The sequence below is a fragment of the Felis catus genome, chromosome X (assembly GCF_018350175.1).
Source record: "Felis catus isolate Fca126 chromosome X, F.catus_Fca126_mat1.0, whole genome shotgun sequence".
Taxonomy (NCBI): domain Eukaryota; kingdom Metazoa; phylum Chordata; class Mammalia; order Carnivora; family Felidae; genus Felis; species Felis catus.
Window position 1 is genome coordinate 83576360 of NC_058386.1, and position 18396 is coordinate 83594755.

The window sequence follows — 18396 nt, forward strand, 5'->3', positions numbered from 1 at the left end:
CCACCTCTTCACTCTAAAAAGCAACAAGATAGGGCGCCTGGGTGGCTCAGTCGGTTAACCGTCTGACTTTGGCTCAGGTCATGATCTCACGGTCCGTGAGTTCGAGCCCCATGTCGGGCTCTGTGCTGACAGTTCAGAGCCTGGAGCCTGCTTCAGATTCTGTGTCTCCCTCTCTCTCTCTGACCCTCCCCCATTCATGTTCTGTCTCTCTCTGTCTCAAAAATAAATAAACATTAAAAAATTAAAAAAAAAAAACCTATAAAAAGCAACAAGATGACAAACCCCGGGTATTGAAGTAAAAAATCCTGCAATAGTACTGCCTCCCTTTGGCCCCTGTTGGGCCTGTCTTCCCAGCCCTGAAGTATTCCCCAGAAGCCTGAGTTGCTACCCCACCTTTCCTCAGAGTCCCTTCCTTGTTTCTCTGGGCATAAGCAGAGAGAGAGACGGAGAGAGACAGAGAAGGGGAGGGGAGGGGTGAGGAAGGGACAGGAGGGGAGGAGAGAGGGAGAGGAGAGTAAGGGAGAGGAGAGGAGACTAGAGGAGTGAGGACAGAAGAGGGGAGGAGAGGACAGGGGAGGGGAGGAGAGAAGAAGAGAGGAGAGGAGAGGAGAGGAGAGGAGAGGAGGTAGTCCCAGTTAGGATGGCCAGAAGCAGAAAAGAGAAGACTCTTGTCATTCCATTTCCACTTGGCTATTTGGGAGAGCCTGAGAGCTACAGGCTGAATAGGGCCTGCTGCAATCCACAGCAGATAGTCTTGAGACTAAAGTACTGCCATGGGTGTCATTAAGAAAGAATGCAGAGGTGGCAGAAGAAGGGGGAACCTCTGAGCTGGGGAGGGCATTTCTCCTCAACTCCAGGCAGACAGGCCCTGCAAAGTAAAACCAGACCTCCATGGAGTCTGTGCTGTAGACAGGCTCAGAGGGAGGGGCTCTGTTTCTGCCACAGAAGTGCAGCCTCATCAGGGAACAGGAATCCCTAAACCAGAAACTCACTCTGGGCTTCCTCAGATCCCCCAGAGAAAGGCCACGCCCCTGGATACGGTTGTCATGGCAGCAGCTGACAGGGGCTGACTGCCTTCCCCCTTGCTTGCATGGCTGCCCTGCTTGCCTTCTGATACCTTCAACTCCTGCTACCTGAAAAGGCCTGTACTGTCCACTTTTTGTGAGCAGCTTTCACCAAGGGAATACCCCTGTAACATATTCTGAAAAACTCTGGAAGGTGAGATGTGGGGAAAAGTCCCTCCTGAATTATATAGGCTAGTCAAGGAATCTACTAACAATAGCTGGGATTCCACAGACATGCATTCCAGGGCCAATCTTTTTCCTGGCTTGCTAGATGAATTTGGAAACATATTTAATCTTTTTCTGTCTCTATTTTCTCATATATAAATGAGGTCAAAAGCCGATTTATTAAATTGTATCCTTATAGCATTTACAAATTTATATTTCTAAATTTTTAGTCTAGTCTGAATTCAGAGATGTGCAAGAATGATGATTTGGATTTGGTGCCAAGTGGTGTGACACTGGTTACTACTAAAGTAACAAATATACAATGCAAAGTATATAAAAGAAGTGACAGTGCTTGTGAATGAATGCAGCAACCCATTCTTTTTTTTTAACTATTAATTTTGAGAGAGAGAGAGCTTGTGAGAGTGCCAGGGAGGGGCAGAGATAGAGGGAGAGAGAATCCCAAACAGACTCCCCACTTTCAGCACAGAGCCTGACACGTGCTCAAACTCGTGGGGCTCGAACTCAGGAACCATGAGATCATAACTTGAGTTGAATTCAAGAGTTGACACTTAACCTACTGAGCCACCCAGGCATCCCTGTAGCAACCCATTCTGTGCCTTGTGGTGGTCGTGGCAGCTTGGTGGTCTTGGCAGACCCTATAACCTGAAATACTCACCAAGTCAGAGGAGCACAGACCTGCGGGTGCACTACTTTTTAAACTCCCAGTCTAGTCAGCTCTCAGAAAGAATTTTGGACTAACCTACAAAGCAACATTATCTGCTACACAGTGAGCCACTTCACCAAGGCCTAATGTCCAGGCTGTAAGCGTTAACATTCTTTCTATGATCACACTGGGAATTCCTCTCTTCTGTGTTTGCTCTTCAGAGAAGGAGTTTTCAATGCAGTCAGCTTAAGGGCTTTTGTGTGTGTGTGAGCAAGACTGATTAAGATCTACTTCATTGGGAGGAGAATATTTCCACCTATGCTCCATTTGGCTGAAGAAGAGTTCTAGAATGTTTATTCAAAGAGTGCATGGAATAAATTGAGGAACTTGTAGCAAAAGTGGAGACATGAGAAAGGATGGAAGAAAGGATCAAAAGTGTTCAAAGTGAAGAGATCATGTACATACCATGATAAGTAATGAAATCAGACATAGACTACAAACTAAGCAATGGATCTATAGTGCTCTGAAAGAATCCCTTTTTCTCTAGGTTGAGATAAACTATCTCGTTCTCTCCAGAAGCAATGGTGCCGTGAAGACTTTGCTGTCATAGGGCTGGCTTCTCATGGCTCTCCTGAAACATCCCAAGGAACAATTGTTTTACAAGATGTACTTTCTTTTATATTACCTATTTCTATTCCTTTCTTTTCAGGAATTACTCATTCTAGGAGAATGGCACAGCAAGTGCACAGAGTGGGTAAGTATAAAGCATGTTTGGATCACACTAATTAGGGGTCTCTTTTGGCTGAAGCAGAGGAAAAATGGTTGACAAAGCCGAGAATATGTGACTCAGGTTGTCTTAAATGTCAAGATAGAGAATCTAAGATTATTCAATGGATTGTGGGGTTACCATCCAGTGTTTGAAGAGAACGGCAAGGTGAAATCAGGAAATAAAGTAGATTAATTTGGTCATTTGCTTCTCCTTTGAATTTTTCTCTAGTAACTCCAATCTGCACTGGACATTATTCTCTCCAAATTCCTATGGACTGACTAATAATTCCTACCTCACAGACTGCTGAGAGAGCATGTGTGGAATAGCCCACTCCCCTATGCAAGCAACCATCCCCATGTGGGCCACATAGCAGGCTTAGTAATGATAAGGTTCCCAAATGTCTCTAAAGGACAAGGACCATTTCCTTGTGGTTTGCCTTTGTGTCTCCCCCAACCTATCCAGCCTCAATCCAAAATACTCTAGTGGATATACAAGAAATCATGACTACCTTTCATTGCATGCCCAAGATGTAAGGTTCTATCATCCCCAATATAGGTAAATGCAAAACCAGTGTTGGTCATTCAGCTTGTAACTTCTGTTAGAACTGTAAGCAGGAACTATTTCATGATTATGTATGGTTGAGGTTTAGGGGTCCCTTTAGCAGAATGCAGTTGTATAGGTAAAGTGAAAAACTCAGAATGAGTGGAGGTAATGCAGAGGTGAATTCACCTTGAAACTAATGAAGCTTACATTTCATGGTCCCTGGATTTGTATGGGCACCATATTAGGCCTCTGGGAAGGGTAATAGTTGGCAAAGTTCTAAGATGATCCCCTCAATGACCTTCACACTTCCCTGATTCCCTCCTTTTGATTATAGATGGAACCTGTGAATATAAGATAACCTATGATTATGTTGCATTACATGGCAAAAGAGATTTTTCTGATGCAGAGTCTCAAATCATTGAGTCAATCAAAGGACAATCACTAAGTGGGCCCAACCTAATTGGATGGAGTCCTTAAAGAGATAGCTCTTCCTTGTGTCAGAGAGATTTGAAGCATGAAAGGAAAGAAATTCAACAGGACTGAGATTTTCCACTTTTGGCTTTGAAGATAGAGGAGCCATGTGGCAAGGAATGTGGATGATCTCTAAGCTGAGAATGGTTCTAGCTACTGGCTAGGAGCAAAGTATGATCTCAGTCCTACAACCACAAGGAACTGAATTCTGCCACAGTCATGTAGGCTTGAAAAAGGGTTCTAAGCTCCAGATGAGAATGCAGGCTGTCTGACACCTTAAGAGATCCTGAGCAGAGAACCATCATAACACATCTGGACTTCTGGCTTACGAAACTGTGATCCAGATAAATGGGTGTTAATTTAAATACCTAAGTTTCATATCTTGTTACATGGCAATAGAAAAGTAATATAAAGGCCATGCTATGTCTCTTATATTTTTGTAAAGTTCATTAAAGCAAGAATATTGACTGCAATTTAAGACTACTGTCTTCTGCCACTCCTACTTCCTATCATATTTTTGGTGGTGAGATGGATGTGGGCATGTTTTGGATCAAGCTAACAGGAAGTTGATTTGGGATCATTTTTAGTTTGGGTTTAATTAGATAATTTATTCATGTGTTTATCAGTGCGTTCTGTGTATAATTAAGTAATTACTAGAAAGTCTTCACAAGGTGGTGAGTAGAAGCTCTAGGATTCAAACTAGGGTTGTGTGAGTCTAAGGCTAATGAGCCTAATGCTGCATTCTTAATAACTTTCATATGCTTTGCTTAACACCAGCAACTTGACAGCATTTGACATTATTTCCTACTTCATTCCCTGATCCCAAGGTATTTTTTTCATCTTGACTTCCATTGCTGTCCTATATGTACAGTATGAGTTATCAAAAATGGATTCTTGCCTTTGCTACACAAACCATGCTTGTGGCTTTGCCCGATCACATCTACACAGGTTCATATTAATTTCTTGGTGATTTGGCATGAAATATTGACATTGACTAAGATACCATTGTAGAGGCCAAGGGCAAGATGCCCAAAATGTGGCACTTTGGCATATGATTACTTTATGTATGTATGTATGTATGTATGTATGTATGTATGTGTTTCCTTAAAAAAATAAACTCTACTCCCAACATAAAGCTCAAACTCAAGACCCTGAGATCAAGAGTCACGTACTGTACCAACTGAGCCAGCCAGGAGCCCCTGGAATATTATTATTTTTAAAAGTTACTTTATTTGTAAGAAGGACACTCAGACCCTCCTCTATCCTGACAAAAGGAAATAAATCTCCCATGTGAAAAGCACTCTCCCTGTATCCTGTCTTATCACCAGAGATAGGGAATTCGGGGCTGAGAAAACTGTATTAACAATCTTTGTTACTTTTTATTAATTTACTACCCCAGCCTGAATTCTGTTTAGAATGCATTACTAACTGGGGCACCTGGGTGGCTCAGTTGGTTAGGCGTCAACTTGGGCTCAGGCCATCATCTCGCGGTTTGTGAGTTCGAGCCCCGCGTTGGGCTCTGTGCAGACAGCTCAGAGCCTGGAGCCTGCTTCAGATTCTGTGTCTCCCCTCTCTCTACCCCACCCATGCTCATGCTCTGTCTCTCAATAATAAATAAACGTTAAAAAATTAAAAAAAGAATTCATTACTAATTGAAGCTCCCAAAGTTAAGTTTTCTTTGTCCTGTCAATTCCTCACAGATTTATTTAGTCTCTGTCTAAAAAGTATAAAAACTAGCTGCTTTGGTCATTTCTTTAGGTCTCAATTTCATTACAGGGCCTCTGTGTGCACATAATAAAGGGTTTTTTTTTCCCCTATTAATCTGTCTCATGTAAATCTAATTCTTAGTCCAGCTGGATAATCTTGAAGGGTACGGGAAGAAAAATAATTTTCCCTTTATCCTTCTAGATTCTTGGCTGAGACCAGCCACCCACTGTAATAAAAGATTAACAGGAGAAAAACTAGTTTAATAACATATTTATCTCCTATATATGTGGGAGAAACCCAGGAAAACTGAGTAACTCCCCAAAATGGCCCAGGTCACCACTTTAAATACCAACTCTAGCTAAAGACAAAAAATGTTGGGAGTGGGAGAGTCAGTTAAGGGAGGTTACTAGGCAAAGCTTAGTAAACAAGGGTAAGGTTGTTATGTAGATTTAGGTCTTTGCCTTTCCCATTGATAGGAGTTTCTAGAGATTTTTTTCTTTAGTAATCTCTACATCCTACATGGGACTTGAACTCAGGACCCCAAGATCAAAACTCATGCTCCACTGACTGAGCCAGCCAGGCAAAGCAAGAATTTCTAGAGATTTAGTCACCCTTTTTTTTCTTGGTACACAGAGAGAGACACCCTTACAAATGAATATTTCCCTTTATAAATGTAAATGCCTCTTTCAAAAGGATAACTTCTACTTAGTTTTCAGAGCTTTTCCTGTGGATGCTGGTGGGTTTTTGTTTTTGTTTTTGTTTTTGTTTTTTAAAGAAAACCTAAAATAATCCTTGTGCCTAATATACCAAAGAGACACATTTGGGGGTGGCAAATTCTACTCCCCTTCAGGACACTGACATGACACTGTGACTGTAATCATTAAGAATATTTAAGATAAGAGGCACCTGAGTGGCTCAGTGGGTTAAGCACCTGACTCTTGATGGGCTCAGGTCATGATCCCATGGTTCGTGGGTTTAAGCCCCAAGTTGGGATCTGCACTGGCAGTGTGGATCCTGCTTGGGATTCTCTGTCTCCCTCTCTCTCTGCCCCTCTCCTGCTCACTCTCTATCTGTCTCTCTCAAAATAAATAAATAGACATAGAAAAAAAAAGAATATTTAAAAAAAATTTTAATGTTTATTTATTTTTGAGAGAGAGAGAGTCAAAGTGCAAGCAGGGGAGGGGCAGAGAGAAAGACAGAGAAAGAGAGACAGAATCTGAAGCAGGCTCCAGACTCTGAGCTGTCAGCACAGAGCCAGATGTGGAGCTTGAACCCAAGGACTGCTAGATCATGACCTGAGCTGAAGTCAGGTGCTTAACCAACTGAGACACCCAGGCACCCCAAAAGAATATTTAAGATAAGAATTTGCACAAGAAAATTTAAAATAAAATCTTAAACCCACATAAGGAAGAAACTTGATAGAGTTTGACAGCTGTTTACTCAAATTGGACAATACTAAAAATTTGCCCATCACAATAATGAGTAGTAAAGCTGAAAGTTTTATCAATAATCATAATAAATTGATTAACTATGCAAAGGAAAGATTGAATTATCTTAACATTTTCTCTAGGAAAAAATGATATTACAAAGCTGTCATGTGAAGAGAGGACCCAAGAGTTTGTAGCCAAAAAATTGTAGGGGAAAAAATTAGAGGTGTGCCAGGCAGTTAATTAATAAAAATGTTATTTGGGATGAGAGAAAAACTCTCTAAAGGCCTGATAAACAAGGGAAGTCATTTTAGATTTCTTTCTAAGTCACCATGACTGTATATAAACTTTGTTCAAACCAAAATCCTGGTTTATGGCCCACCACACATGCCATACATACATTGTACACCTGCTTTGTGAATGAGTAGCCTAAAGAAAAACCATCTTGACCTTGAGATATGGATAATTGCTCTTACTGCCTGCATTCCTTTACAGTAAAACTCCCGATTCCTGCCTATATGCTAACCTATAGTCTTTTGAGCTTTTACAAGGTGTAAAAACTATATAGCCCTGTAAAGACTATTCATTCTCCAGAACACTTTTCTTTCCTGTGAAGTGTTCTCCAGAACACTTTCTTTTCCAGTGAAGGATTTCTTTTCCAGGCAGCTATCCTAACTTGGCCTCAAATAAAACTCTTTCATACTTTCAGAGATTCTAAAAGGTTTGTTCATGTTGTGTCAAGATTTCTACGGAAATGGGGATGTTTCACATATGTCAGCTGTCCAAATTTTGTAATATTTTTCTCATTATATATAAATATTAACTTTGGTACTTAAGTGCCTGCATCATGTACACACATACCTTTTTAATGCTTCTTTTTTTAAATTCTATTAGTCTGGTTTTTTAAAGTGTATTTATTTTGATGGGGAGAGAGATTGAGTGGAGAAGGGGCAGAGAGAGAGACAGAGGGGAGAGAGAGAGAGAGAGACAGAGAGAGACAGAGAAAGACAGAGAGAGAGAATCCCAAGCAGGCTCTGCACAGGTAGTGTGGAGCCCCACATGTGGCTCGAACTCACGAACTGTGAAATCAAGACCTGTGGCAAAATCAATAGACGATTAACTGACTGAGCCACCCAGGTGCCCCAAATTCTAGTTAGTTGACATACAGTGCAATATCGATTTCAGAAGTAGAATTCAGCGATTCTTCACTTACATACAATACCCAGAGCTCATCAGAAGTGTCCTCCTTAATATCCATCACCCCTCTAGCCCATCTCCCACGCACCTCCCTCTATCAATCCTTAGTTTGTTCTCTATTGTTAAGAGTATCTTTTTTTTAAGTTTACTGATTTATTTTGAGAGAGAGCATAAGCAGGGAAGGGGCAGAGAGAGACGGAGAGAGAGAGAATCCTTGCTTTTCTTCCTGGATTTCTATGAAGACCTCTCACATGAAGCATTTATGCAACTAACATAATTTATCAAAGTTTGAGTAGATGAAGGGTCATATGTTATAGCAGTATAAACAATCAAAAATTGATTACTAAACACTCCTACCTTTAGAAGTTCTTGGCTGCATTACTATTTGGGAGTTCTCTGCAAACCATTCTCCTGTCATAGATCCACTCTTGCTTCTTTCTCCCTTCTCCCATTTCCTTTTTTTCCTTCTTTGTCCCACCCCAAATTCATGTTTGTTTCTTATGAAGGGCAGTTTAGCTACATATGTGTTATCTTCCAGTCCTTTCCATCAGAACTTCTCCTTCTTCCCTGCAATTGCCATATCAGAGTATTCTCCTTAAAAGAGACTGTCTTTTTCTGAACAGAAACCTTGGTGTCAACTAAGGAAAGAATCATTTTATCACCCCACTCCTCATGCAAAAACATAATCTTTGTTAGTTGCACAAGACATGAAGTAGGGTTTGTTATACCCATTTTTACACACGAGTAAACTGAGGCTTCTGAAGCCCACAGCTAGCACTGAAAGGGTTAGGATTGAAACCCAGTTTTTCTCAGTCTGAGTCTAGTCTTCTTCCCACTACCCAGTACACTACAACTAGAGAACAAGTATGTCCAGGATGAGGGTTGCAGAAATTGCTCTCAGGTGAAGGGTTCCCTAACTGGGGGAGAAGGGTATACTGCAGGCTACAAGACTCTCACTGAGGCCAACTCCAGGGCCAGTAGAGCAGTGCCCACTATCTGCAGAAAAATCACAGGCACCCAGATTCACTAGGCCACTGGATTCCTGAGCTATTTAGTCTAGGTGCCAGTTGAGACACAACCTGGACACTTAAACGTTTTTTTAAACAAATTTTCCTTATAGGTCTTATAGCAGCTGAAAGAAGTGAATACTGTTACTATGTACAATTTACAGATAAGCAAATTGAATATCAGAGAACTTAAGTGACTTGACTGAGGTCACACAGTTACTAAATGGCAGAAGCAAAAATGTAGACTCTCGGACATCATACACTGTCAATGCCCTTCAGCCAAACACCACCAGGACATGCCTGCGGTTGATTCAAGCTGGGATTATTGTTCATTGCAACAAAGAGAGACACCTCAACATCCCCACTTTCCACCTTGTGTTGGCCTTCCTGGCAACAAGCAATAAGCTCAACTTGTTCAACCCCAGGTGTGCTCTTTGTGGTCTTTGGCTGGAGGACATTGACAGAAATGGAGGTTCACTGAGATTCAGTTGAAACACTCACTTCCTTGGACCCAGCTCTTCCACTTAGTAATAGTGACCATAGATAGCTTAGACTTCTTGTGTCTACTTGTTTGAGATACCAATCTGCCCATATCTGGGAAGTAAATTCATGCTGAGCTGAGCTCTGATATTTCATTGAATTTCTTCAGCTTTGGGTTTATTTTGTTGTTGTTGTTGTTTTTAAATGTTTATTTTGAGAGAGAGAGATAGAGAGCAAGCAGGGAGAGAGGCAGAGAGAGAGGGAAACAGAGAATCCAAGCTGGCTCCACAACTGTCAGCACAGAGCCTGTCAAAGGGCTCGAACCTATGAACCACAAGATGATGATCTGAGCATGAAACCAAGAGTCAAAATCTTAACCGACTCAGCCACCCAGGAGCCCCTTGTTAAGAGTCTCTTGTTGTTTGTTTCTCTCTTCTCTCTACCCACACCCCCATTTCCCCTATGTTCATCCATTTTTGTTGTTGTTGTTGTTGTTGTTAAATTCCACATGAGTGAAATAATATGGTATTTGTCTTCCTCTGATTGACTTAATATGCTTAGCAAATGCTTCTTTTCTTGGGGTGCCTGGGTGCCTCAATCAGTTCAGTGTCTGAGTCTTGATTTCATTTCTTGTCATGATCTCAGGTTTTGTGAGTTTGAGCCCTGCATTGCACTCCTCACAGTGTGGAGCCTGATTGAGATTCTCTCTCTCCCTCTCTCTCTCTGCCCGCCACTGTTTGGGCTGTCTCTCTCTCTCAAAATAAATAAATGAACTTTAAAAATGCTTCTTTTTTAAAGACAGTCCCCAAAGTTTAAGTTTTAGGCCCTGCAACCTAGCTCTTATCTCTGGAGTGGTAAGTAGTATGAAAATTTTGTTTGCAGTTGGAAAGCGTTAATAAGAATATGAACGTGGTATGGAAGTGGGAAATAGATCAACTGTAGAAGTTGAATTAATAATAATTTTGAAGACCAGAATATTGTGACCAGTTTTTTTTTTAATGTTTATTTATTTTTCAGGGAGAGGCAGAGCGTGAGCGTGGAGGGACAGAGAGAGAAGGAGACACAGAAGCTGAAGCAGGCTCCAGGTCCTGAGCTTTCACCACAGAACCTGACCCAGGGCTCATACTCACCAGCCGTGAGATCATGACCTGAGCCAAAGTCGGATGCTTATCTGACTGAGCCACCGGGCATCCCAATGTGACCAGCTTTCAAAATCTGAAATTCCAAGTTGTCCTTAGTACTATGAGATTATATGACCTCAGAGACTGACTTTGTGGAAAACCATCCTACCCCCCTCACAAGGGCAGCCCCCAGCTGCTGTGTACATTTCAAACTTTCAAAAAAGTGGCTGCCTAAAGGATCTATATTTGTGTTGTTACTGAGCAGAAAAAACAGGTGGCTGGATTATTTGTTTACCCACACACACTTGAATCTACCGCCTGCTTCCCAAATGACAACAAACAGCTCTTTTCTCTTGTCTAATGAAAAACTGGATGTAGGTGGATATTAGTATCAGTAATAACCGTATGGAACAGAACTGACAAATATTTTAAAAAAAAAACTCATAAAAATCTCTCTCACTTGGGGCCTCATATCCTTAACCCCATTTCAGTCCCTGGACAGGATTGCAAAGGATATGGTAGAGATCTGGGTCTTGAGGGGGGGGGGGGCAGTCTAGGGAGCAAGAGAGAAAAAAAAGGAGACACGGGTTGATCCTCCCTGATAATCTGAGAAAGGCAAGTAGAAATTCCAGGAAGATGACACACTTTTCATGTTTCTGGGAAAGACTGAAAAGACTAACAGAGTCAAGTTGGCTGGAGGGAGGAGACGGGGTAGGGAGGGACAACCTAATTCCTGCTGCTGTGTTGTAGGAAGGGTTATCTGTGCTCACTGATAACGCGGGCTTCACTGGTTAAAACGCAGGCGTGAATTTAAGTCACTGTACTCTGAGTCCTCTTTCCTGCCCCAGCACCATCTCCCTATTACCTTGCAGGCAGGCGGGTGAGCTTCTGGACCCCAAACATTAGAGGAGGAGACTACTGCCTGCCCCGGATCTCAGGAAGTTTGAAAGAGCAGAGGGTATCTGGAGGCTAAGGGTATCCGAAGGCGAGGGCGAACACCAAAGCGAGTCTAGGACTGCACTGCCTATACCCTTTTCCTGCCCTTGATCGGGTCTATTTGGGAGCAAAACTTGTGGGCTAGGGTGAGGGATCTGGGGAGGAGACGGGCGGTCAGATTTGGGTATCAGCTCCCTATTGCATTGAAAACAGGCTGGTCACCGGCCCAGGTAAAGAGGAAGAAGAAAATGCCCAGGTTCCCTGCAAGACAGTGTGAATGTGGGAGCCACCTGCCAATCACTGGAAGAGAAAAGAGGGTAAGAGGACTCCCAGCAGGTCTTGTAAAGCACTTCTCACACCACAGGACCACCCTCCATTCATTTAGATTCAGAAAATGGTGGGCAATGGGGAATGCTGGGGAGGTGGGCGGGAACCTGCGTTGGTGCCAGCTTCCTATTGCGGGGGATGTGGGCGGGTCGAGCGAAAAATGGAGAAAGCGAGGTAAGCACTCTGGATACCAGCAGATGGGCACGAGCTTGGCTGATACCGGTAGCCCCCAGTGGTGGGGCAGGCGGACAATCCTTTCTGGGATTGCATTCTCTATACTCCCACCTTGAGGTGTACACTCCCACACGTGCGCGTGTTTGTGTACGACCGGGTGAGTGTGTGTGTGTGTGTGTGTGTGTGTGTGTGTGTGCGCGCGCGCGCGCGCATGCACGCGCGCGCGGCATTTAGACTTGACAGAGCTCTCTCGAAAGAAGTACAATGGATTCTTTTTTTCCATTCCTATCCTGGTCTTTTTTTCACAAGAAATTTCCTGACAACGATAACACCCGAAGATTAGCAATAAATCTGTATGGCAGAATTCTGGATTTTTATGTTAATTTTTGCTTTTTTCTTGTGTCTTTTGTTTTTCCAAAGAGTGTATCTATTACTTGGGTACCATGTACTATTATAAGGTTCAAAATGAAAATGTATGCAATTTTGAACGATGTATTAAATCAGCTAAGAGAGTAATCACACTAATCCATAGATATGCCCTCAGTATATTTTTGTGACACAATAGGCATTTTAACAAGTTTCACAGGTGACTGTTGGACTCTAAATTTTGAGAGTCATTGCTGTGTTTGTCAGGTTAAGCTAAACTTATGCTGGGGTAAAACCCTCCAAGCCTCTGTGGCTTAATGGGCAAATGCTTATTCCTAGCACACAATAAATGCCCAACATATATTGGTGAAGGTCATGAGTGAGAGGGCTCTGCTTCCCATAGTCTGTCAGAGACTCCAGGTGACAAAGTCTCCACCACCTGGAACATTGCTGGTCACTGGCAAGTGAAGTGTCATGGAGATCTCTCACTCACTCTTCTAAAGTGATAATCTAGAAGTAATAGAAATCACTGCTGTGCAGAGCTGACTGGCCCAAACTAGTCGTGCGGCCTTACCCAACAGCAAGAGGCTGGGGGTGCTATGGGAACAGGAAGTATGATTTTCTCTGTTCCCAAAGGGAATGTAAACTATACAATGAAAAAAAGAAACAAAAGAAAATATTCATAAGAATTCATGGGCGAATGCTTTTCTAAAAGCACTGAAACAAAAAATTACAAATTATAAAGAAAAATTGACATGCGTAATATATGAAAATTTTCTGTGAAGCAGAGCAATAATGAATGTGCCTTTGGCTTTTGGTTTTCACTATGATGCCATTTTGGGAGATCTTCACATTTCCAGACCATTCTTCAAGGTCGTGGAAGCCTGATGGATGCTAGTTGGGCGAGATTCCAGTTGGGGTAAGTTTCCAGGGGCTCACTGTGCCAGTTTGACAAGACAGGGAGAATACAACTCTCTGGTTCTCAGAGGGGTGGCATTCAGGCAGAATGTGGAAGGGTTCACCCAAGTCATACTCCTCTTCAGGGTGCGTCTGATTTTGGTTTCTCTGCTCCAGGCTGCAGCAGGCACCAGACCCTCTGAGGCTGATGGCCAGATTGTCCTGGACATACTTACCTGGGGGGCAAAAACTGTCCCCATTGCAAGTCAGAACACTTTGCCTTTCCTTCCTTTTCCCTTTTTCTTTTGGGGAACTTTTTTTAGGGGAAGAGATAAAGTCCCAAGGATTCATAACTGGAAACATTGGTTGGGATAGTCTTTAAGTAGGCAGATGTCTGACCTGGGTCTGACCAGGTAACTTGGGGCTGAAGCAGATGGAGCTGGCCCTCAGAGTCCAGTGAAGTAGCCCACACAAATGGAGTTAGGCATTAGACAAAACCTCACCCACCCCTCTTGTACTTGCCTTATGTAGACTCCCCAAAGGGCCTCAGATGTGCCCCAACCTGTTTTGGTAGTCTTGTGGTGACTTTTGCTATGTGTGCCTGGTGTAGTGCTTCTGATGTCTGTGTCATCCTAGGCCCATAGGCAGAGGTGAGCCCAAGTAAAGGGAACTTGCAAAGGAATGAGGTTGAATGACGTAGGAGAAAACGGGTTTCACTTGTGTGAACATCCGAATGACTTGAGGGGCCAGGGCCATCAAGTTGTAAATTGGTGTGAAGAAGCTTTTGAAGGCATTAACGGTAGATGGTCAGCAACATCCAGAGCCTGGTTCTCTGTGGTTCTCACCACTTTCCTGCTCACACAGAAGGCTGGTATCCCCATTACATGTACAAGAAGTGACTTGCCTAGCCAACTCCAGAGCAGAAAGCATTGAGGGTCTCAGACCCTGGATAGAACCCTTTGCTAACCAGGTTACTCAGGCTTTTAGGTGACAGTGCTTGAAAGTGGGAGCTTCTCTGGTGACTTAGTATAGAATGAATCAGCTTCTGGTTCCTTGCAAAAATTCAGTCTCTAATCAGAGAAGGTATGTGGATGACTGCGAGAAAAAGTCATTAGGCCTGTGGTAGCCATGGAGTCACACAGCTATTTCCTCAAAAGAACATTTGGATCTTGCCTGATGTTTATGCTAAAACTACACTTTCCTGAGACTGCTCCCACACTATAACTGAGCATAGTTGTACAGCTAGAGCTGGGCCATTTCTGCTCATTGGAGGACCTTTTGTAATCTTTTGTTTGTACTCCCTGTTGGCCTGGTGCAGACTTTCTCATTATTGTACTGCAGTCTGGGATTCTCCCTGCCTAATCCTCCCTCCGAACCTCTCCTTTCACAGGTGTAACACGTGCATCACAGTCTGAAGTCCCTCCCCATCTTCTGCTTCTTCCCCTTTTATCTTTCATAGGTGTTTTCCCTAATAAATCTCTTGTATGTCTACTCTTGTCTTAGCATTTGCTTCTAGGAGAGTCTGAACTGGTAACAGGGTCAGGGTACTTTCACAGATGAGATCTCAAGTTTCATATTTCTCAATAGTTGTACTATTTTTCCAAGAGGCAGGCTAGTATAATAAAGAGCTTAACTGACCGTGTTCAAGTCCTAGATCTACCACTTTTAGCTCTCTATTCTTGGCTTCTGTACCCCTTTTCTTAAAAGAGGATAATCACATTATTTCCTCTTAGGGTTCTTGTGAGGTTTATGTGAATTATTATACAAACCACTTAGTTTCTCACACATATTAAATAGCATCAGCTGTTTTACCATCTTTGATAGATGAAGTCAGAATAGGGGAAGGATAAAAAAAAAAAAAGAAGAGGGGAAGGATATTACCAGGTCCTGTAGCTATTGAGGAGTTTGGTGCTGGAACTCTCAATCTAAAGTTCTGGAGCTCTTAAGTATGTATGCTTTATTGATTTTTAACCTAGAAGTTAAAATTCAGGTTCAGGAAAACACATGAAACAGTTCCATGGCATAACGATTGTGTCTCCTACCTTCAACTCCATTGGATGGAGAATGGTATGATATCATCATTTTTCCTATAGTGTATTCATTAGACAACTTATTCTTGAATATAGAAAAGGCACTGAAGTGCATACCTGTGTCTCCCCTTATTATGTTTACAAATGCTCTTTATGGTAGAGAGTGTCAAAGGCATGTTTTTCAAGGAAGGAAAAAGGCAAGGTAGGAAGGGACCTAACATTTGCTTGAGTGCCCACTAAGGGCCAGATGCAGTGTTTGGTGTTTTGGTTTGATTCTCTTAAAACACTGTAAGAACACTGTAAGGCAGGTATTTCCTTACATGAAGAAGAAACAACTCAGAGAGTGTGAGTGTATTTTCCAAGGCCCTAAATATAGTATGTTGTGGAGCCAGTATTTTGACTTAGGTTCATAACACTCCAAAACCCATACTCCTACCTTTTACATTTTTTTTGAACTTTAGATGGTGACCTTCCAGGACTGGAGATCTGGTTGGTTTAAATTTCCATGAGGGCTGTTAAACTGGATGTTTCCTCTTTTGCATGAAGATGAAAATAGAAATTAAATTCCAAAGCCAGGTTTTCAAAGAAAATGACCAAGCAACTCTAAAACTTATGAGGGTTAAAAGGGTTAAGAGAGACGAGATACAGAGAAGGAATTTTTGTGAGGAGGATTTCTTTGGAGTGGGCTTCCAAGGGGGAAGAGTTGGGGTGCTTTCTCCTTCATCCTAAGGCTTCAACTGGACCCCATGAAGCTTGACAGGTTCTCCTAGAGTTTGGAAGCATAGTGAAATGGGATCTGAATCCACCATGAGAAATCTTATGGGCTAGAGAATGTGGCTGTGACGATGGTGTGAGCAAAGGAGAGATAACTGTAGTGGGATATCTACACTCCCATTGTGTTGGGGGCAAAAGATATATGGGTGTTTCTCATGTACCAAAAGTGGGCTGTGCAGGAGAACAATCTGGTATTGAGGGGCCTGATGAAGAGAACTGTTTGGGGTTGCTATGGATTCCATCAGAGAAACTGTGGAATGGACAGCTGAGAAACTGTGGAATGGACAGCTGAAAAACTGAGAGCTTAAGAGGAAACAGCAATAGAATGTTTTGCTTCTGACACAAGAGTTGAAGTGGGAGAACCTCAGATGAGAATCTGCTTTTAAATGTCAGCTAGATCTAGAAAGCATGAAGCCAACTTACTACACAACCATAAAGAGCATCCTGTTTACTCCCTCCCTTCAACCCCAGACAGTCCTCAAGTCAAAAGTAGCAAGCTAAGGAGGATGGAGAAAGAAAAGAAACCCAGCACATCACTTACCCCCAAAGTGAGAAGTCCACCTGAATTTGGTGCTAGCTGAGTTCAGAGGGTTCTTTATTATTAGGAACTGGGGGTTCTGGTCACTGAAATGAGGGTTGATTTAGGATTTTTTAAAAAAAGCCATTATCTTTATTTTTTATTTACAACTTTTTTATTACAATAAAATGAAATATATTGTGTATAAAATATACATTTAACCATTTTCATTTTTAATTATTTTTTTTAATTTGCATCCAAGTTAATTAGCATGTAGTGCAATGATTTCAAAAGTAGATTCTAGTGATTCATCCCCAATGTATAAAACCCAGTGCTTATCCTCAAAAGTGTTCTCCTTAATGCCCCTCACCCATTTAGCCCATCCCCCACTCCCACTCCTCCAACAGTTTGTTCTCCATTTTTAAGAGTCTCTGTTTTGTCCCCCTCCCTGTTTTTATATTATTTTTGCTTCCCTCCCCTATGTTCATCTCTTCTGTATCTTAAATTCCACATATGAAGGATTTAAAGTGACTGTAGGTCTCTTTGGGGTGAGCAACAAAGCCACAGGGCCTGGGCAAAGCTTAATTAATTAATTAATTAATTTATTTTTGGTATTCTTTATTTTATTTTATTTATTTATTTTTAATATGAAATTTATTGCCAATTTGGTTTCCATATAACACCCAGTGCTCATCCCAACAGGTGCCCTCCTCAATGCCCATCACCCACTTTCCCCTCTCTCCAATCCCCCATCAACTCTGAGTTTATTCTCAGTTTTTAAGAGTCTCTTATGGTTTGCTTCCCTCCCTCTCTAACTTTTTTTTCCCTTCCCCTTCCTCATGGTCTTCTGTTAAGTTTCTCAGGATCCACATAAGAGTGAAAACATATGGTATCTGTCTTTCTCTCTATGACTTATTTCACTTAGCATAACACTCTCCAGTTCCATCCACGTTGCTACAAAAGGCCATATTTCATTCTTTCTCGTTGCCAAGTAGTATTCCATTGTATATATAAACCACAATTTCTTTATCCATTCATCAGTTGATGGACATTTAGGCTCCTTCCATAGTTTGGCTGTTGTTGAAAGTGCTGCTGTAAACATTGGGGTACAAGTACCCCTATGCATCAGCACTCCTGTATCACTTGGGTAAATTCCTAGCAGTGCTATTGCTGGGTCATAGGGTAGATCTATTTTTAATTTTTTGAGGAACTTCCACACTGTTTTCCAGAGAGGCTGCAGGAAAAAACCTCTCTGACCTCAGCCACAGCAATTTCTTACTTGATACATCTCCAAAGGCAAGGGAATTAAAAGCAAAAATGAACTATTGGAACCTCATCAAGATAAAAAGCTTCTGCACTGCAAAGGAAACAATCAACAAAACTAAAAGGCAACTGATGGAATAGGAAAAGATATTTGCAAATGACAAATCGGACAAAGGGCTAGTATCCAAAATCTATAAAGAACTCACCAAACTCCACACCCATAAAACAAATAATCCAGTGAAGAAATGGGCAAAAGACATGAATAGACACTTCACTAAAGAAGACATCCAGATGGCCAACAGGCCCATGAAAAGATGCTCAATGTCACTCCTCATCAGGGAAATACAAATCCAAACCACACTGAGATACCACCTCACGCCAGTCAGAGTGGCTAAAATGAACAAATCAGGAGACTATAGATGTTGGTGAGGATGTGGAGAAACGGGAACCCTCTTGCACTGTTGGTGGGAATTCAAACTGGTGCAGCCACTCTGGAA

At 42.1% G+C, this 18396-nt stretch overlaps 1 long non-coding RNA gene across 1 annotated transcript; it reads left to right on the plus strand.

Moving 5' to 3' along the window:
* Positions 1-572: 572 nt before the first annotated feature.
* Positions 573-11031, plus strand: LOC123383470. The gene is made up of 2 exons (XR_006593227.1): positions 573-2647; positions 10512-11031. It is a non-coding gene; the product is annotated as an uncharacterized LOC123383470 (long non-coding RNA).
* The last annotated feature ends 7365 nt before the right edge of the window (positions 11032-18396 follow it).